General features: G+C 44.9%; 3 non-coding genes and 1 pseudogene across 3 annotated transcripts; all 4 read right to left on the reverse strand.

Annotated features, from left to right (window-relative positions):
* Positions 1-424: 424 nt before the first annotated feature.
* LOC135004966 (U1 spliceosomal RNA) lies at positions 425-587 on the reverse strand. Its single transcript, XR_010205670.1, has one exon. It is a non-coding gene; the product is annotated as a U1 spliceosomal RNA (small nuclear RNA).
* A 152-nt stretch (positions 588-739) lies between these two features.
* Positions 740-903, reverse strand: LOC135004718 (U1 spliceosomal RNA). The gene has a single exon (XR_010205446.1). It is a non-coding gene; the product is annotated as a U1 spliceosomal RNA (small nuclear RNA).
* A 692-nt stretch (positions 904-1,595) lies between these two features.
* On the reverse strand, positions 1,596-1,737 carry LOC135004787 (U1 spliceosomal RNA; annotated as a pseudogene).
* Positions 1,738-1,889: 152 nt separating this feature from the next.
* Positions 1,890-2,053, reverse strand: LOC135005062 (U1 spliceosomal RNA). Its single transcript, XR_010205754.1, has one exon. It is a non-coding gene; the product is annotated as a U1 spliceosomal RNA (small nuclear RNA).
* Positions 2,054-24,944: the final 22,891 nt, after the last annotated feature.

Consider the following 24,944-nt stretch of genomic DNA (forward strand, 5'->3'; position numbering starts at 1 on the left):
GATGTCATCCAAGCAGTGGGTCAAAGTTGGCTTCAACCCTCGTCTGCATATGAAAAGAGAAAAGGGGCGTGCAGGGCATGGCGGCCTTTTGCGGCGCTTGGATGACCCCTAGTTCACATTAAACACCTCCACCCTCCTTCGGTGTGGGGCTCATGTTGGCTATGCCCCAGCCCCTGAAGCATTCAAGCTGATTTCTTGCAGCAGCTGGGCACTGTAACAGCTCCAGAGCTGCTCTGTACGGCAAGTAAAAGGGTGTGGGCCCTGCAGCACTACCTGTAGTTTGCATTGTGCATTGGAAGGCACAAAGTAAGCAGACAGGAGGAGAAGTCAGGATAGTGCACAAGGGTATAAAAGGGAGGGGCTCATGAAAAAAGAAGTGGAAACAGACAGCAAACTAGGCTGGAGAGAGACCTGAGACAAAGAGATCTGAATTATACGAGAGCTGACCAGGGGAAACACAAATTATGCAGTCAAGCTTCCCACATTTGGGGAAATCGCAGGGGCACCACACCCAGAGTGCAATGGGTGAGCCTTGCCCTGGGAGAAGCACCTTCATGATCAAAGTGTCTCACCTGGCAGGTAAGTAGGAGTTGGGCTAGAGCTGGGGAGGGTCGCTGCTCTGGCACCCCCCTGTCAAGTGAAAGAGATCCAACTGAGGCAGCACAAGGGAACTCTCGAAAGAAGAACAAGGCTAGAGGAAGATCTGAGACAAATAAATCTGACTTTTACCAGAGCTGTCCAGAGGAAAGCACAAACACAGTCCCCCACTACCACAAATAATGCAGTCGTGTTTCCCACATTTGGGGAAATCACAGGGGTCAGCATACCCAGAATGCAATGAATGAACCTCACCCTGGGAGAACAATCTTCATGACCATGGTATCGCCTATGCAAAATAAGTATGATTTGGGATAGGGCTGGGGAGGGCCGCTGCTCAGGCACATCTCTGTCAAGTAAAGGAGATTCAACTGAGGCAGCACAAGGGAACTCTCATCTGGGGACAACAACTGCAGGGAGAACACATATTTCCAGATAAACATGGGAGGGCAGAAGGCTGCCTAATACTGAAGCACCCCCAAACAACAAACCAAATGCAACAACTAGTACAAGCATTCCTGGGGGAAGGCCAGCAGCAGATGGATTTGCATATGGTGATGTCATCCAAGCAGTGGGTCAAAGTTGGCTTCAACCCTCGTCTGCATATGAAAAGAGAAAAGGGGCGTGCAGGGCATGGCGGCCTTTTGCGGCGCTTGGATGACCCCTAGTTCGCATTAAACACCTCCACCCTCCTTCGGTGTGGGGCTCATGTTGGCTATGCCCCAGCCCCTGAAGCATTCAAGCTGATTTCTTGCAGCAGCTGGGCACTGTAACAGCTCCAGAGCTGCTCTGAACGGCAAGTAAAAGGGTGTGGGCCCTGCAGCACTACCTGTAGTTTGCATTGTGCATTGGAAGGCACAAAGTAAGCAGACGGGAGAAGTCAGGATAGTGCGCAAGGGCATAGAAGGGAGCGGCTCAAGAAAAGAGAAGTTGAAACAGACAGCAAACTAGGCTGGAGAGAGACCTGAGACAAAGAGATCTGAATTATATGAGAGCCGACCAGGGGAAACACAAATTATGCAGTCAAGTTTCCCACATTTGGGGAAATCGCAGGAGCAGCACACCCAGAGTGCAATGGGTGAGCCTTGCCCTGGGAGAAGCACCTACATGATCATAGTATCTCACCTGCCAGGTAAGTAGAAGTTGGGCTAGAGCTGGGGAGGGTCGCTGCTCGGGTACCCCCCTGTCAAGTGAAGGAGATCCAACTGAGGCAGCACAAGGGAACTCTCGAAAGAAGAACAAGGCTAGAGGAAGATCTGAGACAAATAAATCTGACTTTTACCAGAGCTGACCAGAGGAAAGCACAAACACAGTTCCCCACTACCACAAATAATGCAGTCGAGTTTCCCACATTTGGGGAAATCACAGGGGTCAGCATACCCAGAATGCAATGAATGAGCCTCACCCTGGGAGAACAATCTTCATGACCATGGTATCTCCTATGCAAAATAAGTATGATTTGGGATAGGGCTGGGGAGGGCCGCTGCTCAGGCACATCTCTGTCAAGTAAAGGAGATTCAACTGAGGCAGCACAAGGGAACTCTCATCTGGGGACAACAACTGCAGGGAGAACACAAATTTTCAGATGAACATGGGAGGGCAGAAGGCTGCCTAATAATGAAGCACCCCCAAACAACAAACCAAATGCAACAACTAGTGCAAGCATTCCTGGGGGAAGGCCTGCAGCAGATGGATTTGCATACGGTGATGTCATCCAAGCAGTGGGTCAAAGTTGGCTTCAACCCTCGTCTGCATATGAAAAGAGAAAAGGGGCGTGCAGGGCATGGCGGCCTTTTGCGGCGCTTGGATGACCCCTAGTTCGCATTAAACACCTCCACCCTCCTTCGGTGTGGGGCTCATGTTGGCTATGCCCCAGCCCCTGAAGCATTCAAGCTGATTTCTTGCAGCAGCTGGGCACTGTAACAGCTCCAGAGCTGCTCTGTACGGCAAGTAAAAGGGTGTGGGCCCTGCAGCACTACCTGTAGTTTGCATTGTGCATTGGAAGGCACAAAGTAAGCAGGCAAGGTCCAGAGAACAGTTAGAGGTCGGAGTAGCACTATCTCAAGTAGTACTACGACAGCACGGATGGATTCTAAATATTCCAAAATCGCAGCTGATTCCGACGACACGTCTGCTGTTCCTAGGGATGATTCTGGACACAGTACAGAAAAAGGTGTTTCTCCCGGAGGAGAAAGCCAAGGAGTTATCCGACATAGTCAGGAACCTCCTAAGACCAGGCCAAGTGTCAGTACATCAATGCACAATGGTCCTGGGAAAGATGGTGGCTTCTTACGAAGCGATTCCATTCGGCAGATTCCACGCAAGAACTTTTCAGTGGGATCTGCTGGACAAATGGTCCGGATCGCATCTTCAAATGCATCAGCGGATAACCCTGTCTCCAAGGACAAGGGTGTCTCTCCTGTGGTGGTTACAGAGTGCTCATCTCCTAGAGGGCCGCAGATTCGGCATTCAGGATTGGGTCCTGGTGACCACGGATGCCAGCCTGAGAGGCTGGGGAGCAGTCACACAGGGAAGAAATTTCCAGGGCTTGTGGTCAAGCATGGAAACGTCACTTCACATAAATATCCTGGAACTAAGGGCCATTTACAATGCCCTAAGTCAGGCAAGACCTCTGCTTCAGGGTCAGCCGGTGTTGATCCAGTCGGACAACATCACGGCAGTCGCCCACGTAAACAGACAGGGCGGCACAAGAAGCAGGAGGGCAATGATGGAAGTGGCAAGGATTCTTCGCTGGGCGGAGAATCATGTGATAGCACTGTCAGCAGTGTTCATTCCGGGAGTGGACAACTGGGAAGCAGACTTCCTCAGCAGACACGATCTTCACCCGGGGGAGTGGGGACTTCACCCAGAAGTCTTCCACATGATTGTGAACCGTTGGGAAAAACCAAAGGGTGGACATGATGGCGTCCCGCCTCAACAAAAAACTGGACAGATATTGCGCCAGGTCAAGGGACCCTCAGGCAATAGCTGTGGACTCTCTGGTAACACCGTGGGTGTACCAGTCAGTGTATGTGTTCCCTCCTCTTCCTCTCATACCAAAAGTACTGAGAATCATAAGAAGGAGAGGAGTAAAGACTATACTCGTGGCTCCGGATTGGCCAAGAAGGACTTGGTACCCGGAAATTCAAGAGATGCTCACGGAAGACCCGTGGCCTCTACCTCTAAGAAAGGACCTGCTCCAGCAGGGACCATGTCTGTTCCAAGACTTACCGCGGCTGCGTTTGACGGCATGGCGGTTGAACGCCGGATCCTGAAGGAAAAAGGCATTCCGGATGAAGTCATCCCTACCCTGATCAAAGCCAGGAAGGATGTAACCATACAACATTATCACCGTATTTGGCGTAAATATGTTGCGTGGTGCGAGGCCAGGAAGGCCCCTACAGAGGAATTTCAACTGGGTCGTTTCCCGCATTTCCTGCAAACAGGACTGTCTATGGGCTTCAAATTAGGGTCCATTAAGGTTCAAATTTCGGCCCTGTCAATATTCTTCCAAAAAGAACTGGCTTCTGTTCCTGAAGTTCAGACGTTTGTCAAGGGAGTACTGCATATACAGCCTCCTTTTGTGCCTCCAGTGGCACCTTGGGATCTCAATGTAGTTTTGGGATTCCTAAAATCACATTGGTTTGAACCACTCACCACTGTGGACTTAAAATATCTCACATGGAAAGTGGTAATGCTGTTAGCCCTGGCTTCAGCCAGGCGTGTCTCAGAATTGACCAAAACAAAAAACTGCAACAAACGAGTGCCTAATCATCAAAATAAAAAGTGAAAACCAATACGTGTTTCATAGAATTAAATAATCACAATTTTATGTTCCTGATAGTCTGCGCTTGCCGGAATACTATGTGTAGTATTGTGGTGATAGCATAGAAAAAGAACAAACGGCTGCGCTGAATATCAGGAACGAAACATGATGTACAGAGAGCCAACGTAAAAAATAACAATGTTTATTAATAAAACATATAAAAAGATTAATTGTCAAATAACCGGTGAAAAATATATACAAATATATATAAGAACAGTCACTAGACGTGAACTAGTGGTATATTGTAATGACTCAGCTTATTGGGGTGAAAAGTTCCGTGATTCACTTGTTAGATAGTTGATAAATACCAGGTGTGTTGGTAGGATCCTAATGAATAAAAAAGTCCCTCAGTTGAAATTGATATTCAATACCTTTCCAAAATGGGCTGGTAAGAGCCGAGCGTCCTCGGCTTCAATGTCCTGCAATGCCCATATACGCTGTGCAGCGGAAAGGAATGGATCGTCTCTCTCACAACCCGGTCGTGGCGGCGTGTGCGCTGAAGCCGCTGATGTCGGATGCTGTAGAAGGAGGGTGCAGCGGGGACCAAGGAACACCTGGAAGATTTCACCTGAGCTGAGTGTGGATAGGGGCGGGTCCTGACGCGTTTCGTCACGTTCACGTGACTTTCTCAAAGGTAGAATGTTCTTATATATATTTATATATATTTTTCACCGGTTATTTGACAATTAATCTTTTTATATGTTTTATTAATAAACATTGTTATTTTTTACGTTGGCTCTCTGTACATCGTGTCTCAGAATTGGCGGCTTTATCCTATAAAAGCCCTTACCTAATTTTTCATATGTGGTGCCTGCGGCTACTAGGGACTTGGAGGATTCCAAGTTGCTGGACGTAGTCAGGGCCCTGAAAATATATGTTTCCAGGACGGCTGGAGTCAGAAAATCTGATTCGCTGTTTATCCTGTATGCACCCAGCAAGCTGGGTGCTCCTGCTTCTAAGCAGACGATTGCTCGTTGGATTTGTAGTACAATTCAGCTTGCACATTCTGTGGCAGGCCTGCCACAGCCAAAATCTGTAAAAGCCCATTCCACACGGAAAGTGGGCTCATCTTGGGCGGCTGCCCGAGGGGTCTCGGCTTTACAACTTTGCCGAGCAGCTACTTGGTCAGGGGAAAACATGTTTGCTAAATTCTACAAATTTGATACCCTGGCTGAGGAGGACCTGGAGTTCTCTCATTCGGTGCTGCAGAGTCATCCGCACTCTCCCACCCGGTTGGGAGCTTTGGTATAATCCCCATGGTCCTTTCGGAGTCCCCAGCATCCACTAGGACGTTAGAGAAAATAAGAATTTACTTACCGATAATTCTATTTCTCATAGTCTGTAGTGGATGCTGGGCGCCCATCCCAAGTGCGGATTGTCTGCATTACTTGTACATAGTTATTGTTACAAAAATCGGGTTATTGTTGTTGTGAGCCATCTTTTCAGAGGCTCCTTCTGTTATCATGCTGTTAACTGGGTTCAGATCACAAGTTGTACGGTGTGATTGGTGTGGCTGGTATGAGTCTTACCCGGGATTCAAAATCCTTCCTTATTGTGTACGCTCGTCCGGGCACAGTATCCTAACTGAGGCTTGGAGGAGGGTCATAGGGGGAGGAGCCAGTGCACACCAGCTAGTCCTAAAGCTTTTACTTTGTGCCCAGTCTCCTGCGGAGCCGCTATTCCCCATGGTCCTTTCGGAGTCCCCAGCATCCACTACGGACTATGAGAAATAGAATTATCGGTAAGTAAATTCTTATTTTCTGGACTGTGTCCAGGATCATCCTTAGGAATAGAAGACGTGTCGTCGGAATCAGCTGCGATTTTGGAATATTAAGAATCCAACCGTGCTGCCGCAACACTACCTGAGATAGTGCTACCCCGACTACCAACTGTTCCCTGGATCTTGCCCTTATCCGGAGATCGTCCAAGTAAGGGATAATTAAAACTCCCTTCCTTCGAAGGAGTATCATCATTTCGGCCATTACTTTGGTAAAGACCCGGGGTGCCGTGGACAAACCAAACGGCAGCGTCTGAAACTGATAGTGACAGTTCTGTACCACAAACCTGAGGTACCCTTGGTGAGAAGGGTAATTTGGGACATGGAGATAAGCATCCTTGATGTCCAGAGACACCATATAATCCCCTTCTTCCCGGTTTGCCATCACCGCTCTGAGTGACTCCATCTTGAATTTGAACCTTTGTATGTAAGTGTTCAAGGATTTCAGATTTAAATTAGGTCTCACCGAGCCGTCCGGCTTCGGTACCACAAACAGCGTGGAATAATACCCCTTTCCCTGTTGTAGGAGGGGTACCTTGATTATCACCTGCTGGGAATACAGCTTGTGAATGGCTTCCCATACCGCCTCCCTGTCGGAGGGAGACGTCGGTAAAGCAGACTTTAGGAAAACGGCGAAGGGGAGACGTCTCAAATTCCAATTTGTACCCCTGAGATACCACCTGAAGGATCCAGGGGTCCACCTGTGAGTGAGCCCACTGCACGCTGAAATTTATGAGACGGGCCCCCACCGTTTCTGTTCCTGGGAACTGGCTGTTTGCTGCAGCCTTTTTCCTCTCCCTCTGCCACGGGGCAGAAATGAGGAGCCTTTTGCCCGCTTGCCCTTATGGGGCCCAAAGGACTGCGCCTGATAATACGGCGTCTTCTTATGTTGAGAGGCTACCTGGGGTAAAAATGTGGATTTCCCAGCCGTTGCCGTGGCCACCAGGTCTGTTAGACCTACCCCAAATAACTCCTCCCTTTTATAAGGCGATACTTCCATATGCCTTTTGGAATCAGCATCACCTGACCACTGTCTTGTCCATAACCCTCTTCTGGCAGAAATGGACAGCGCACTTACTCTTGATGCCAGTCGGCAAATATCCCTCTGTGCACAACGCATATATAGAAAGCATCTTTTAAATGCTCTATAGTCAGTAATATACTGTCCCTATCTAGGGTATCAATATTGTCAGTCAGGGAATCCGACCAAGCCACCCCAGCACTGCACATCCAGGCTGAGGCGATTGCTGGTCGCAGTATCACACCCGTGTGAGTGTATATACATTTTAGGATATTTTACTGCTTTCTGTCAGCAGGTTCCTTAAGGGCGGCCGTATCCGGGGACGGTAGTGCCACCTGTTTAGACAAGCGTGTGAGCGCTTTATTCACCCTAGGGGGTGTTTCCCAATGTGCCCTATCCTCTGGCGGGAAGGGGTATGATGCTAATAACTTTTTAGGAATTAACAGTTTTTATCGGGGGAAACCCACGCATCATCACACACTTCATTTAATTCCTCAGATGCAGGAAAAACTACAGGCAGTTTTTTCTCACCCAACATAATACCCTTTTTAGTGGTACTGGTATTATCAGAAATGTGTAAAAACATTTTCCATAGCCTCAATCATGTAACGTGTGGCCCTACTGGAAGTCACATTCGTCTCTTAATCGTCGACACTGGAATCAGTATCCGTGTCGGCGTCTGTATCTGCCATCTGCGGTAACGGGCGTTTTAGAGCCCCTGATGGCTTTTGAGACACCTGGACAGGCACAGGCTGAGTAGCCGGCTGTCTCATGTCATCAATCTTTTGTAAAGAGCTGACACTGTCACGTAATTCCTTCCATAAGCTCAGCCACTCAGGTGTCGACTCCCTAGGGGGTGACAACTCCATTACAGGCAATTGCTCCGCCTCCACACCATTTTCCTCCTCATACATGTCGACACAATCGTACCGACACACAGCACACACACAGGGAATGCTCTGATAGAGGACAGGACCCCACTAGCCCTTTGGGGAGACAGAGGGAGAGTATGCCAGCACACACCAGAGCGCTATATATATATATATATATATACAGGGATAACCTTATATAAGTGTTTTTCCCCTTATAGCTGCTGTATTGTTATACTACGCCTAATTAGTGCCCCCCTCTCTTTTTTAACCCCTTTCTGTAGTGTAGTAACTGCAGGGGAGAGCCAGGGAGTTTCCCTCCAACGGCGCTGTGAGAGAAAATGGCGCCAGTGTGCTGAGGAGATAGGCTCCGCCCCCTTCTCGGCGGCCTTTTCTCACGTTTTTCTGTGGAATCTGCCAGGGGTTAAAATTCATCCATATAGCCCTGGGGGCTATATGTGATGTATTTTCGCCAGCCAAGGTGTTTCTATTGCTGCTCAGGGCGCCCCCCCCTAGCGCCCTGCACCCTCAGTGACCGAAGTGTGAAGTGTGCTGAGGAGCAATGGCGCACAGCTGCAGTGCTGTGCGCTACCTTGGTGAAGACAGGATGTCTTCTGCCGCCGATTTTCCGGACCTCTTCTTGCTTCTGGCTCTGTAAGGGGGCCGGCGGCGCGGCTCTGGGACCGAGCTCCGAGGCTGGGCCTGTGTTCGGTCCCTCTGGAGCTAATGGTGTCCAGTAGCCTAAGAAGCCCAATCCACTCTGCACGCAGGTGAGTTCGCTTCTTCTCCCCTTAGTCCCTCGATGCAGTGAGCCTGTTGCCAGCAGGTCTCACTGAAAATAAAAAACCTAAAACAAAACTTTCACTAAGAAGCTCAGGAGAGCCCCTAGTGTGCACCCTTCTCGGCCGGGCACAAAAATCTAACTGAGGCTTGGAGGATTGTCATAGGGGGAGGAGCCAGTGCACACCAGGTAGTCCTAAAGCTTTACTTTTGTGCCCAGTATCCTGCGGAGCCGCTAATCCCCATGGTCCTTACGGAGTTCCCAGCATCCACTAGGACGTCAGAGAAACACTGATAGAGTACATTATATTTATGAATTAATTGCTTCCAGATTCTGCAGCAGCATCATCAGCACCACCAGTGTTACTCACAGTCACTTCACACTGACTGCTGCACAACACATCACTTAATTTCCGGGCCGCCCGCCACCTGGTGAAGAGACATGGGAGATGAAGGACCAGCAGTGCCACGTTGAGCGGAAGTATTGTTAATTAGTTACCCACACACTCCTTGTGACACCTGCTCCCCGTCTGCCCTCCCACCCGCCGCCTGCCGTCCGGAACCCGCACTGACAAGTAAGTCTCAGCAGAATGTGTCTGCCAGCAGCTCCCAGTCCCTCCTAGAGGAACACTGCCAGTGGTGTGGCGGCCGCGGCACACTAGGACTGAGAGACCGCAGCAGGAGGAAAGCACAGGTGGGCGGGAGGAGAGCATGGGCGGACATCACCACGTCACATTGCAAGGTGACGCCAGTCCCCCCAGTGAGGCCGCCGACGAATGCACTCAGCATAGTATTAGCAGCAGGCAGAGGGGGGTCGGGTGCAGCGGTGGTGGGAGGTACGGAAATGAGCTGCAGGCTAGGCTCCACCGATCACACACTCAGCGATCACTGTGCTACTCAAGCGTGGCGTGCAGCGGTGCTGGACATTAGGGAGTGCCTGTGCGCACCAGGCACCCCCTGTACGCACGCCTATGCGCTACCACCCCCCATATGCCACACTACATCACTATGCTACAGCCCTCCCATATGCTGCACTTCATAATTACACTATACCCCCCATACAACATACTACATCACCACACTACACTACTCACAATAAAATTAAAACATCCCAGTTCCTCATTCTTAATGAGCTCACGTGAGTTCTCTCCCCAACGGAGCTCCAGACCAAGTAACAATGAAGACACCAGCAGCGTGTAGGGGGCAGGCCTGGTCCACTTGTCAGGAGAGAGCAGTCACAGGAGGGTAAGAAGGGGGCGGGGCCTAGTCCTACAGACGGGAGAGAGCACAGACAGGAGAGAGCAAGGTACAGGGGTAGAAGGGGACGGAGCCTATTCTTACAGGCTTTCAAAATTCGACTTTAAAATTCGACATTTGACAAATTCGACTTTTCTGCAATGGTACAAATGCGGCAATTCGACAAAAGTATATTCAATTGAAGTTTGTAAATTCGACAACAGTGCTTTTAAACAGTAAATTCGTCATTTTCAATCCGCCACACTTTGCTGGCGGAATCTAATAAAAAAAATTTAAAAACATGTTTTTTTTTATGCAGTTTTTTTTTTTTGGTAATAGCATATCTATTTATATTAGAAGGGATTAGGTACTTGGTTTGTCTTTTTTGGAGGCACAAGTATTATTTATATATTTTTTAAAATATTATTTATTTTTTAAATGGAATGTGAAAAACCCGAAAAAAAAATTGCGTGGGTCCCCCCTCCAAAGCATAACCAGCCTCGGGCTCTTCGAGCCGGTCCTGGTTCTAAAAATCCGGGGGAAAAACGGACAGGGGATCCCCCGTATTTTTAAAACCAGCACCGGGCTCTGCGCCTGGTGCTGGTGCAAAAAATACGGGGGACAAAAAGAGTAGGGGTCCCCCGTATTTTTTACACCAGCATCGGGCTCCACTAGCTGGACAGATAATGCCACAGCCGGGGGTCACTTTTATACAGTGCCCTGCGGCCGTGGCATTAAATATCCAACTAGTCACCCCTGGCCGGGGTACCCTGGGGGAGTGGGGACCCCTTCAATCAAGGGGTCCCCCCCCCAGCCACCTAAGGGCCAGGGGTGAAGCCCGAGGCTGTCCCCCCCATCCAAGGGCTGCGGATGGGAGGCTGATAGCCTTGAGAAAATTTAAAGAATATTGTTTTTTCTAGTAGTACTACAAGTCCCAGCAAGCCTCCCCCGCAAGCTGGTACTTGGAGAACCACAAGTACCAGCATGCAGGAGAAAAACGGGCCCGCTGGTACCTGTAGTTCTACTGGGGGAAAAATACCCAAATAAAAACAGGACACAGACACCGTGAAAGTATAACTTTATTTCCCACCTGCCGACACACACATACTTACCTATGTTGACATGAAGCAGTCGGTCCTCTTCTCCAAGTAGAATCCACGGGTACCTGAAAATAAAAGATAATTATACTCACCTGATCCAGGTTCCAGATTAAATCCACGTACTTGGCAAAACAACAAACCGAACACCCGGACCAGACGGACTGAAAGGGGTCCCATGTTTACACATGGGATCCCTTTCCACGAATGCAGACATCCGAATCTCGCGAGAATCCGACAGCGGGATGATGACGTTCGTGCGCGCTCGGGCTAGCCGAGCAAGGCGGGAAGGTTCGAACCTGCCTCGGACCCGTGTAAAATGGGTGAAGTTCGGGGGGTTCGGATTCCGACGAACCGAACCCACTCATCACTAGTATGTACGTGATTGTCAGGTGCCGTGCGCGTACATACGTGTCAGTGCCGTGCGTGTACGTACGTGTGTGTCAAGTGTCGTGCGTGTACGTGTGTGTGTGTGTGTGTGTGTGTCAGGTGGCGCGTACCTACATGTGTGTATGTCAGGTGCTGTGCATGTGTGTACGTACAGGCGTGTGTCAGGTGCCGCGCGTGTACGTACGTGTGTGTGTGTGTGTGTGTGCCAGGAGCCGCGCGTGTACATGCGTGTGGGTGTCAGGAGCCGTGCGTATACGTACATACGTGTAGGTGTCAGGTGCCGTGCGTATACGTATATACGTGTGTGTGTCAGGAGCCGAGCGTGTTCGTACATGTGTGTGTGTGTGTGTGTGTGTCAGGAGCCACGCGTGTGTGTGTGTCAGGAGCCACGCGTGTTCGTACATGTGTGTCAGGTGCCGCACGTGTAAGTGTGTGTGTGTTTTAAATTCCGCGTGTGTACGTACGTATGTGTGTGCCTGGAGCCGCGCGTGTACATACATGTGTGTGTGTGTCAGGTGCTGTACGTGTATGTGTGTGTCTCAGGTGCTGCACGTGTATATGTGTGTATCTCAGGTGCTGCATTTGTATGTGTCAGCTGCCACGTGGGTGTCAGGTGTTGAGCGTGTATGTGTTTGTGTCGCATCTGTATGTGTGTGACTGTCAGGTGCTGCACGTGTATGTGTGTGTCAGGTGCTGCATGTATATATGTGTGTGTTAGGTGCTGTTCATGTATGTGGGAGTGGCAGGTGCTACATGTGTATATATGTGTGAGTGGCAGGTGCTGCGTGTGTATACGAGTGTGTGTGAGGTGCTGCGAGTGTATGTGTGTGTTAGGTGCTCTGAGTGTATATGATTGTGTGTCAGGTGCTGTGCGTGTGTGCGTTAAATGCCACATGTATGTATGTGTGTCAGGTGCTGCGTGTGTGTGTGGGTGTGTCAGGTGCTGCATGTCTGTGTGTGTGGGTGTGTCAGGTGCTGCATGTGTGTGTGTGTGTGTGTGTGTCTGTCAGGTGCTGCATGTGTGTGTCAGGTGCTGCATGTCTGCGTGTGTGTGTCAGGCGCTGCATGTCTGTGTCAGGTGCTGCGTGTGTGTGTGTCAGGTGCTGTGTGTGTGTGTCAGGTGCTGCGTATGTGTGTGTGTGTGTGTCAGGTGCTGCGTGTCTGTGTCAGGTGCTGCGTGTCTGCGTGTGTGTGTCAGGTGCTGCGTGTCTGCGTGTGTGTGTCAGGTGCTGCATGTCTGCGTGTGTGTGTCAGGTGCTGCGTGTGTGTGTGTGTGTGTGTCAGGTGCTGCGTGTCTGCGTGTGTGTGTCAGGTGCTGCGTGTCTGCGTGTGTGTGTCAGGCGCTGCATGTCTGTGTGTCAGGTGCTGCGTGTGTGTGTGTGTGTCAGGTGCTGTGTGTGTGTCAGGTGCTGCGTGCCGTGTGCGTGTGTCAGGTGCGTGAGTGTGCGTGTGTCAGGTGCGTGAGTGTGTGTGTGTCAGGTGCGTGAGTGTGTGTGTGTGTGTCAGGTGCGTGAGTGTGTGTGTCAGGTGCGTGAGTGTGTGTGTGTCAGGCGCTGCGTGTCTGTGTGTGTCAGGCGCTGCGTGTCTGTGTGTGTCAGGCGCTGCGTGTGAGTGTGTGCGTGTGTGTCAGGTCCGTGTGAGTGTCCGGTGCTGCGTCTGTGTGTGTGTGTCAGGTGCTGCGTGTGTGCGTGTGTGTCAGGCGCTGTGTGTGCGTGTGTCAGGCGCTGCAGGGAGGGCGGGGGGGGGACGGACACACAGCAGGGAGGGCGGGGGGAGAACGGACACACAGCAGAGAGGAGGAGGGGGGGTGGACGGACACAGCGGGAGGAGGGGGGGTGGCCGGACACAGCGGGAGGAGGGGGGGGTGGCCGGACACAGCGGGAGGAGGGGGGGTGGCCGGACACAGCGGGAGGGGGGGGTGGACGGACACAGCGGGAGGGGGGGGTGGACGGACACAGCGGGAGGGGGGGTGGCCGGACACAGCGGGAGGGGGGGGTGGCCGGACACAGCGGAAGGAGGGGAGGGTGGCCGGACACAGCGGGAGGAGGGGAGGGTGGCCGGACACAGCGGGAGGGGGGGGGTGGCCAGACACAGCGGGAGTGGGGGGGGTGGCCGGTCACAGCGGGAGGGGGGGGTGGCCGGACACAGCGGGAGGTAGGGGGTGGACGGACACAGCGAGAGGGGGGGGTGGCCGGACACAGCGGGAGGGGGGGTGGCCGGACACAGCGGGAGGAGGGGAGGGTGGCCGGACACAGCGGGAGGAGGGGAGGGTGGCCGGACACACAGCAGGGAGGGCGCGGGGGGGAACACACTGCAGGGAGGAGGGGGGGACACACAGCAGGGAGGGCAAGGGGGGGGGCGACGGACACACAGCAGGGGGGGGAGACGGACACACAGCAGGGAGGGCGAGAGGGGGAAGGGGGGGTGACTGGTGACCATAGAGACCTTGATAAATACCGCATACTGCAGGGAGGGAGGGCCGGACACAGCGGGAGGAGGAGGAGGGAGGAGTGGCCGGACACAGCTGCCCGAGACGCCTCCTACTGCCAGCCGCACCACAGACGCGGGGAGGAGATGCAGGCAGCCACCAGGGAAGGTCCGGCGGGCGGCCGGGCACACAGCGGGCAAGCGGGCGGGCGAGCGGGCGAGCGGGCGGGCGGGCGGGAGGGGAGGGTGGCCGGGCGGGCGAGAGGGGAGGGTGGCCGGACACGCGGGGGAGAAGTGGAAGCTGGGTACACAGCGGTGGGCTGCCTGACAGAACTCACCCAGTGCTACGCAGCTCCGGCGATCTCCTCCCGCTTCATGGACCTCAATGAACTCACACGCCGGGAACCGCTGGCTGTCCTCCTGCAGCTCCACGTGACTCCTTCCCGCTCTGTCTCCTCGTGCCCAACTGCCAGAGCTACTCTCTGTACACCCCCTGCTGGCGGTCACTGCGCAGGCGCAATAAATTGAAATGCCCTATCTCTATAATGGGGCATATTTCTCTTAATTAAAAAAACCCTATAACTTTCTGAAAAACCACAACCCCAAAAGGCACTACACTGGGGCATACTCTATCTAGTAAAACAAACCCCAAGTCTTAATTCGTCCTCTATATTGAGTTATGCCTTCCCAAAAAAATCTTCATTCACTCTATAGGAAAACGTTGTCAAAAAGCCACAGAGGGAGTGGCAGAAAAAAACTGACAGTTGGAACTTTAGCTTACTCCCAATTCCTCATTTTTTATTATTTTGCCCTGAAATTTGGCCTGCAGCAGCGGGTGACGATTCTACGCGTCCATGCCAAATTTCAGCTCAGTACGTCCTATCAGTTTTGAGGTGTAGCCCCTCAAACACCATGCCCCCATCTCAGAAGTTCCCTATGGGAGAATTCCGTTTGTTCGATTCAGCCTTAATATAAGGGCACGACCGTGCCCTTATAATTGACAGTATTGTTTTCTTTCAAAAATCCACTTAATTTTCTTTACCCGATTATTAAAATGGTAATTGACAAAAAACAAACTACATTGTCACCAGAAGAGCAATACAAAATGTACAAGTGATATATTAAAATCATCTTTCCAGCTTGAATTTCAATGATGCATTGGGGCAACGATTTTGTGAGAAACATCTTCACCCTTAAATAAAGATTTTCTTAATTCCTTACCTGTGTGCTAATTAGATATCACCTTGTTTTCACATTAAACAGACTTCCACATGAGAAAACAGCAAAGATGCAGTGGCGTTAATGTTTCCTGGTGTCAACCTGTATTATTTCCGTAGACATTGAAATGAGGATGCATCTTGCTGCCTTTCCAATGAAGCAAGTTTAATTTAGTAATAGGTGAAAAACCATCCCTACAAAGATGTTAATCAGATACTTGGCTTTGTGGACACTTTTCAGAGAACAAATTTGTTATCATAAAAATAAAGCCAGAAAATGAAGAGCTGTTTAATCACTCAATTGGATTTTTCTGCCAGCATATTTCTTTTTCTCTGCAACCCACTGCTAAATTGTGCTTCCTAGCTGTTTTTATAAAATCACTGAATCAAATCTAACTCTGATTACATCAGAGAAGGCCAGGTACCCTACACCATAACAGGGGTTTTCGAAATTTTGACTTGTCTACTTAAAGATCAAAAAAATCTGATAACAAGGTCAATTACATCCCTGGGTGGGATTGAACCACCAACCTTTTGGTTAATAGCCGTACACACTAAGTGATTGCGCCACAGCGACACTTTGCAAAAGTACATACTGACAAAGGCTAATAAGCATTCATCTAGAACGTTTCCTATAAAAACTTTAAATAGTCAATAATCTGGAGAGTTTTTGTAAGATGTTTCTTCCATCAACCAATGAAGAAACACATTGGTACTTTCCCATGATGAGTGAGTGCTTCAGGATCTCTTGCACTTACATGTGCAGCAGAGTACTGTAATGGAAGCATGCTGGGTCCATAACCCAGAGGTAGGCAGATTGAAACTATCCTCTGCTATATGCATTTTTTTTTGTTAATTCAAGTAATCCAAAACTGGGATTGATATTTTTGCTCTTTTATTTTTACTTAAAGTACAATAACTTTTACCATTTTAATTTGTTTTAATAGTATATTGACAGTATTGTTTTCTTTCAAAAATCCAATTAATTTTCTTTACCCGATTATTAAAATGGTAATTGACAAAAACAAACTACATTGTCACCAGAAGAGCAATACAAAATGTACAAGTGATATATTAAAATCATCTTTCCAGCTTAAATTTCAATGATGCATTGGGGCAACGATTTTGTGAGAAACATCTTCACCCTTAAATAAAGATTTTCTTAATTCCTTACCTGTGTGCTAATTAGATATCACCTTGTTTTCACATTAAACAGACTTCCACATGAGAAAACAGCAAAGATGCAGTGGCGTTAATGTTTCCTGGTGTCAACCTGTATTATTTCCGTAGATATTGAAATGAGGATGCATCTTGCTGCCTTTCCAATGAAGCAAGTTTAATTTAGTAATAGGTGAAAAACCATCCCTACAAAGATGTTAATCAGATACTTGGCTTTGTGGACACTTTTCAGAGAACAAATTTGTTATCATAAAAATAAAGCCAGAAAATGAAGAGCTGTTTAATCACTCAATTGGATTTTTCTGCCAGCATTTTTCTTTTTCTCTGCAACCCACTGCTAAATTGTGCTTCCTAGCTGTTTTTTTTATAAAATCACTTAATCAAATCTAACTCTGATTACATCAGAGAAGGCCAGGTACCCTACACCATAAGAGGGGGTTTGCAGTTTTGACTTGTCTACTTAAATATCACCAAAATCTGATCACAAGGTCAATTACGTCCCTGGGTGGGATTGAACCACCAACCTTTTGATTAATAGCTGAACACACTAACCGATTGCGCCACAGAGACACTTTGCAAAAAGTATATACTGACAAAGACTAATAAGCATTCATCTAGAACGTTTCCTAGAAAAACTTTAAAAAGTCAATAATCTGGAGAGTGTTTGTAAGATGTTTCTTCCAGCAACCAATGAAGAAACACATTGGTACTTTCGCATGATGAGTGAGTGCTTCAGGATCTCTTGCACTTACATGTGCAGCAGAGTACTGCAATGGAAGCATGCTGGGTCCATAACCCAGAGGTAGGCAGATTGAAACTATCCTTTGCTATATGCATTTTTTTTTTGTTCATTAAAGTAATCCAAAACTGGGATTGATATTTTAGCTTTTATTTTTACTTAAAGTACAATAACTTTTACCATTTTAATTTGTTTTAATAGTATATTGACAGTATTGTTTTCTTTCAAAAATCCACTTAATTTTCTTTACCCTATTATTAAAATGGTAATTGACAAAAACAAACTACATTGTCACCAGAAGAGCAATACAAAATGTACAAGTGATATATTAAAATCATCTTTCCAGCTTAAATTTCAATGATGCATTGGGGCAACGATTTTGTGAGAAACATCTTCACCCTTAAATAAAGATTTTCTTAATTCCTTACCTGTGTGCTAATTAGATATCACCTTGTTTTCACATTAAACAGACTTCCACATGAGAAAGCAGCAAGGATGCAGTGGCGTTAATGTTTCCTGGTGTCAACCTGTATTATTTCAGTAGATATTGAAATGAGGATGCATCTTGCTGCCTTTCCAATGAAGCAAGTTTAATTTAGTAATAGGTGAAAAACCATCCCTACAAATATGTTAATCAGATACTTGGCTTTGTGGACACTTTTCAGAGAACAAATTAGTTAGCATAAAAATAAAGCCAGAAAATGAAGAGCTGTTTAATCACTCAATTGGATTTTTCTGCCAGCATATTTCTTTTTCTCTGCAACCCACTGCTAAATTGTGCTTCCTAGCTGTTTTTATAAAATCACTGAATCAAATCTAACTCTGATTACATCAGAGAAGGCCAGGTACCCTACACCATAACAGGGGGTTTGAAATTTTGACTTGTCTACTTAAAGATCACCAAAATCTGATAACAATGTCAATTAAGTCCCTGGGTGGGATTGAACCACCAACCTTTTGGTTAATAGCCTTACACACTAACTGATTGCGCCACAGTGACACTTTGCAAAAGTACATACTGACAAAGGCTAATAAGCATTCATCTAGAACGATTCCTAGAAACATTTTAAAAAGTCAATAATGTGGAGAGTTTTTGTATGATGTTTCTTCCATCAACCAATGAAGAAACACATTGGTACTTTCCCATGATGAGTGAGTGCTTCAGGATCTCTTGCACTTACATGTGCAGCAGAGTACTGTAATGGAAGCATGCTGGGTCCATAACCCAGAGGTAGGCAGATTGAAACTATCCTCTGCTATATGCATTTTTTTTTTGTTAATTAAAGTAATCCAAAACTGGGATTGATATTTTTGCTCTTTTATTTTTACTTAAAGTACAATAACTTTTACCATTTTAATTTGTTTTAATAGTATATTGACAGTATTGTTTTCTTTCAAAAATCCAATTAATTTTCTTTACCCGATTATTAAAATGGTAATTGACAAAAGCAAACTACATTGTCACCAGAAGAGCAATACAAAATGTACAAGTGATATATTAAAATCATCTTTCCAGCTTGAATTTCAATGATGCATTGGGGCAACGATTTTGTGAGAAACATCTTCACCCTTAAATAAAGATTTTCTTAATTCCTTACCTGTGTGCTAATTAGATATCACCTTGTTTTCACATTAAACAGACTTCCACATGAGAAAGCAGCAAGGATGCAGTGGCGTTAATGTTTCCTGGTGTCAACCTGTATTATTTCAGTAGATATTGAAATGAGGATGCATCTTGCTGCCTTTCCAATGAAGCAAGTTTAATTTAGTAATAGGTGAAAAACCATCCCTACAAAGATGTTAATCAGATACTTGGCTTTGTGGACACTTTTCAGAGAACAAATTTGTTAGCATAAAAATAAAGCCAGAAAATGAAGAGCTGTTTAATCAGTCAATTGGATTTTTTTGCCAGCATATTTCTTTTTCTCTGCAACCCACTGCTAAATTGTGCTTCCTAGCTGTTTTTATAAAATCACTGAATCAAATCTAACTCTGATTACATCAGAGAAGGCCAGGTACCCTACACCATAACAGGGGTTTTCGAAATTTTGACTTGTCTACTTAAATATCACCAAAATCTGATCACAAGGTCAATTACGTCCCTGGGTGGGATTGAACCACCAACCTTTTGATTAATAGCTGAACACACTAACCGATTGCGCCACAGAGACACTTTGCAAAAAGTACATACTGACAAAGACTAATAAGCATTCATCTAGAACGTTTCCTAGAAAAACTTTAAATAGTCAATAATCTGGAGAGTTTTTGTAAGATGTTTCTTCCATCAACCAATGAAGAAACACATTGGTACTTTCCCATGATGAGTGAGTGCTTCAGGATCTCTTGCACTTACATGTGCAGCAGAGTACTGTAATGGAAGCATGCTGGGTCCATAACCCAGAGGTAGGCAGATTGAAACTATCCTCTGCTATATGCATTTTTTTTTGTTAATTAAAGTAATCCAAAACTGGGATTGATATTTTTGCTCTTTTATTTTTACTTAAAGTACAATAACTTTTACCATTTTAATTTGTTTTAATAGTATATTGACAGTATTGTTTTCTTTCAAAAATCCAATTAATTTTCTTTACCCGATTATTAAAATGGTAATTGACAAAAACAAACTACATTGTCACCAGAAGAGCAATACAAAATGTACAAGTGATATATTAAAATCATCTTTCCAGCTTGAATTTCAATGATGCATTGGGGCAACGATTTTGTGAGAAACATCTTCACCCTTAAATAAAGATTTTCTTAATTCCTTACCTGTGTGCTAATTAGATATCACCTTGTTTTCACATTAAACAGACTTCCACATGAGAAAGCAGCAAGGATGCAGTGGCGTTAATGTTTCCTGGTGTCAACCTGTATTATTTCAGTAGATATTGAAATGAGGATGCATCTTGCTGCCTTTCCAATGAAGCAAGTTTAATTTAGTAATAGGTGAAAAACCATCCCTACAAATATGTTAATCAGATACTTGGCTTTGTGGACACTTTTCAGAGAACAAATTAGTTAGCATAAAAATAAAGCCAGAAAATGAAGAGCTGTTTAATCACTCAATTGGATTTTTCTGCCAGCATATTTCTTTTTCTCTGCAACCCACTGCTAAATTGTGCTTCCTAGCTGTTTTTATAAAATCACTGAATCAAATCTAACTCTGATTACATCAGAGAAGGCCAGGTACCCTACACCATAACAGGGGGTTTGAAATTTTGACTTGTCTACTTAAAGATCACCAAAATCTGATAACAAGGTCAATTAAGTCCCTGGGTGGGATTGAACCACCAACCTTTTGGTTAATAGCCTTACACACTAACTGATTGCGCCACAGCGACACTTTGCAAAAGTACATACTGACAAAGGCTAATAAGCATTCATCTAGAACGATTCCTAGAAACATTTTAAAAAGTCAATAATGTGGAGAGTTTTTGTATGATGTTTCTTCCATCAACCAATGAAGAAACACATTGGTACTTTCCCATGATGAGTGAGTGCTTCAGGATCTCTTGCACTTACATGTGCAGCAGAGTACTGTAATGGAAGCATGCTGGGTCCATAACCCAGAGGTAGGCAGATTGAAACTATCCTCTGCTATATGCATTTTTTTTTGTTAATTAATGTAATCCAAAACTGGGATTGATATTTTTGCTCTTTTATTTTTACTTAAAGTACAATAACTTTTACCATTTTAATTTGTTTTAATAGTATATTGACAGTATTGTTTTCTTTCAAAAATCCAATTAATTTTCTTTACCCGATTATTAAAATGGTAATTGACAAAAGCAAACTACATTGTCACCAGAAGAGCAATACAAAATGTACAAGTGATATATTAAAATCATCTTTCCAGCTTGAATTTCAATGATGCATTGGGGCAACGATTTTGTGAGAAACATCTTCACCCTTAAATAAAGATTTTCTTAATTCCTTACCTGTGTGCTAATTAGATATCACCTTGTTTTCACATTAAACAGACTTCCACATGAGAAAGCAGCAAGGATGCAGTGGCGTTAATGTTTCCTGGTGTCAACCTGTATTATTTCAGTAGATATTGAAATGAGGATGCATCTTGCTGCCTTTCCAATGAAGCAAGTTTAATTTAGTAATAGGTGAAAAACCATCCCTACAAAGATGTTAATCAGATACTTGGCTTTGTGGACACTTTTCAGAGAACAAATTAGTTAGCATAAAAATAAAGCCAGAAAATGAAGAGCTGTTTAATCACTCAATTGGATTTTTCTGCCAGCATATTTCTTTTTCTCTGCAACCCACTGCTAAATTGTGCTTCCTAGCTGTTTTTATAAAATTACTGAATCAAATCTAACTCTGATTACATCAGAGAAGGCCAGGTACCCTACACCATAACAGGGGGTTTGAAATTTTGACTTGTCTACTTAAAGATCACCAAAATCTGATAACAAGGTCAATTAAGTCCCTGGGTGGGATTGAACCACCAACCTTTTGGTTAATAACCTTACACACTAACTGATTGCGCCACAGCGACACTTTGCAAAAGTACATACTGACAAAGGCTAATAAGCATTCATCTAGAACGATTCCTAGAAACATTTTAAAAAGTCAATAATGTGGAGAGTTTTTGTAAGATGTTTCTTCCATCAACCAATGAAGAAACACATTGGTACTTTCCCATGATGAGTGAGTGCTTCAGGATCTCTTGCACTTACATGTGCAGCAGAGTACTGTAATGGAAGCATGCTGGGTCCATAACCCAGAGGTAGGCAGATTGAAACTATCCTCTGCTATATGCATTTTTTTTTGTTAATTAAAGTAATCCAAAACTGGGATTGATATTTTTGCTCTTTTATTTTTACTTAAAGTACAATAACTTTTACCATTTTAATTTGTTTTAATAGTATATTGACAGTATTGTTTTCTTTCAAAAATCCAATTAATTTTCTTTACCCGATTATTAAAATGGTAATTGACAAAAACAAACTACATTGTCACCAGAAGAGCAATACAAAATGTACAAGTGATATATTAAAATCATCTTTCCAGCTTGAATTTCAATGATGCATTGGGGCAACGATTTTGTGAGAAACATCTTCACCCTTAAATAAAGATTTTCTTAATTCCTTACCTGTGTGCTAATTAGATATCACCTTGTTTTCACATTAAACAGACTTCCACATGAGAAAGCAGCAAGGATGCAGTGGCGTTAATGTTTCCTGGTGTCAACCTGTATTATTTCAGTAGATATTGAAATGAGGATGCATCTTGCTGCCTTTCCAATGAAGCAAGTTTAATTTAGTAATAGGTGAAAAACCATCCCTACAAATATGTTAATCAGATACTTGGCTTTGTGGACACTTTTCAGAGAACAAATTAGTTAGCATAAAAATAAAGCCAGAAAATGAAGAGCTGTTTAATCACTCAATTGGATTTTTCTGCCAGCATATTTCTTTTTCTCTGCAACCCACTGCTAAATTGTGCTTCCTAGCTGTTTTTATAAAATCACTGAATCAAATCTAACTCTGATTACATCAGAGAAGGCCAGGTACCCTACACCATAACAGGGGGTTTGAAATTTTGACTTGTCTACTTAAAGATCACCAAAATCTGATAACAAGGTCAATTAAGTCCCTGGGTGGGATTGAACCACCAACCTTTTGGTTAATAGCCTTACACACTAACTGATTGCGCCACAGCGACACTTTGCAAAAGTACATACTGACAAAGGCTAATAAGCATTCATCTAGAACGATTCCTAGAAACATTTTAAAAAGTCAATAATGTGGAGAGTTTTTGTATGATGTTTCTTCCATCAACCAATGAAGAAACACATTGGTACTTTCCCATGATGAGTGAGTGCTTCAGGATCTCTTGCACTTACATGTGCAGCAGAGTACTGTAATGGAAGCATGCTGGGTCCATAACCCAGAGGTAGGCAGATTGAAACTATCCTCTGCTATATGCATTTTTTTTTGTTAATTAAAGTAATCCAAAACTGGGATTGATATTTTTGCTCTTTTATTTTTACTTAAAGTACAATAACTTTTACCATTTTAATTTGTTTTAATAGTATATTGACAGTATTGTTTTCTTTCAAAAATCCAATTAATTTTCTTTACCCGATTATTAAAATGGTAATTGACAAAAGCAAACTACATTGTCACCAGAAGAGCAATACAAAATGTACAAGTGATATATTAAAATCATCTTTCCAGCTTGAATTTCAATGATGCATTGGGGCAACGATTTTGTGAGAAACATCTTCACCCTTAAATAAAGATTTTCTTAATTCCTTACCTGTGTGCTAATTAGATATCACCTTGTTTTCACATTAAACAGACTTCCACATGAGAAAGCAGCAAGGATGCAGTGGCGTTAATGTTTCCTGGTGTCAACCTGTATTATTTCAGTAGATATTGAAATGAGGATGCATCTTGCTGCCTTTCCAATGAAGCAAGTTTAATTTAGTAATAGGTGAAAAACCATCCCTACAAAGATGTTAATCAGATACTTGGCTTTGTGGACACTTTTCAGAGAACAAATTAGTTAGCATAAAAATAAAGCCAGAAAATGAAGAGCTGTTTAATCACTCAATTGGATTTTTCTGCCAGCATATTTCTTTTTCTCTGCAACCCACTGCTAAATTGTGCTTCCTAGCTGTTTTTATAAAATTACTGAATCAAATCTAACTCTGATTACATCAGAGAAGGCCAGGTACCCTACACCATAACAGGGGGTTTGAAATTTTGACTTGTCTACTTAAAGATCACCAAAATCTGATAACAAGGTCAATTAAGTCCCTGGGTGGGATTGAACCACCAACCTTTTGGTTAATAACCTTACACACTAACTGATTGCGCCACAGCGACACTTTGCAAAAGTACATACTGACAAAGGCTAATAAGCATTCATCTAGAACGATTCCTAGAAACATTTTAAAAAGTCAATAATGTGGAGAGTTTTTGTAAGATGTTTCTTCCATCAACCAATGAAGAAACACATTGGTACTTTCCCATGATGAGTGAGTGCTTCAGGATCTCTTGCACTTACATGTGCAGCAGAGTACTGTAATGGAAGCATGCTGGGTCCATAACCCAGAGGTAGGCAGATTGAAACTATCCTCTGCTATATGCAATTTTTTTTGTTAATTAAAGTAATCCAAAACTGGGATTGATATTTTTGCTCTTTTATTTTTACTTAAAGTACAATAACTTTTACCATTTTAATTTGTTTTAATAGTATATTGACAGTATTGTTTTCTTTCAAAAATCCAATTAATTTTCTTTACCCGATTATTAAAATGGTAATTGACAAAAACAAACTACATTGTCACCAGAAGAGCAATACAAAATGTACAAGTGATATATTAAAATCATCTTTCCAGCTTGAATTTCAATGATGCATTGGGGCAACGATTTTGTGAGAAACATCTTCACCCTTAAATAAAGATTTTCTTAATTCCTTACCTGTGTGCTAATTAGATATCACCTTGTTTTCACATTAAACAGACTTCCACATGAGAAAACAGCAAAGATGCAGTGGCGTTAATGTTTCCTGGTGTCAACCTGTATTATTTCCGTAGATATTGAAATGAGGATGCATCTTGCTGCCTTTCCAATGAAGCAAGTTTAATTTAGTAATAGGTGAAAAACCATCCCTACAAAGATGTTAATCAGATACTTGGCTTTGTGGACACTTTTCAGAGAACAAATTTGTTATCATAAAAATAAAGCCAGAAAATGAAGAGCTGTTTAATCACTCAATTGGATTTTTCTGCCAGCATTTTTCTTTTTCTCTGCAACCCACTGCT

This window comes from Pseudophryne corroboree, unplaced genomic scaffold (genome assembly GCF_028390025.1).
Source record: "Pseudophryne corroboree isolate aPseCor3 unplaced genomic scaffold, aPseCor3.hap2 scaffold_195, whole genome shotgun sequence".
Lineage (NCBI taxonomy): Eukaryota > Metazoa > Chordata > Amphibia > Anura > Myobatrachidae > Pseudophryne > Pseudophryne corroboree.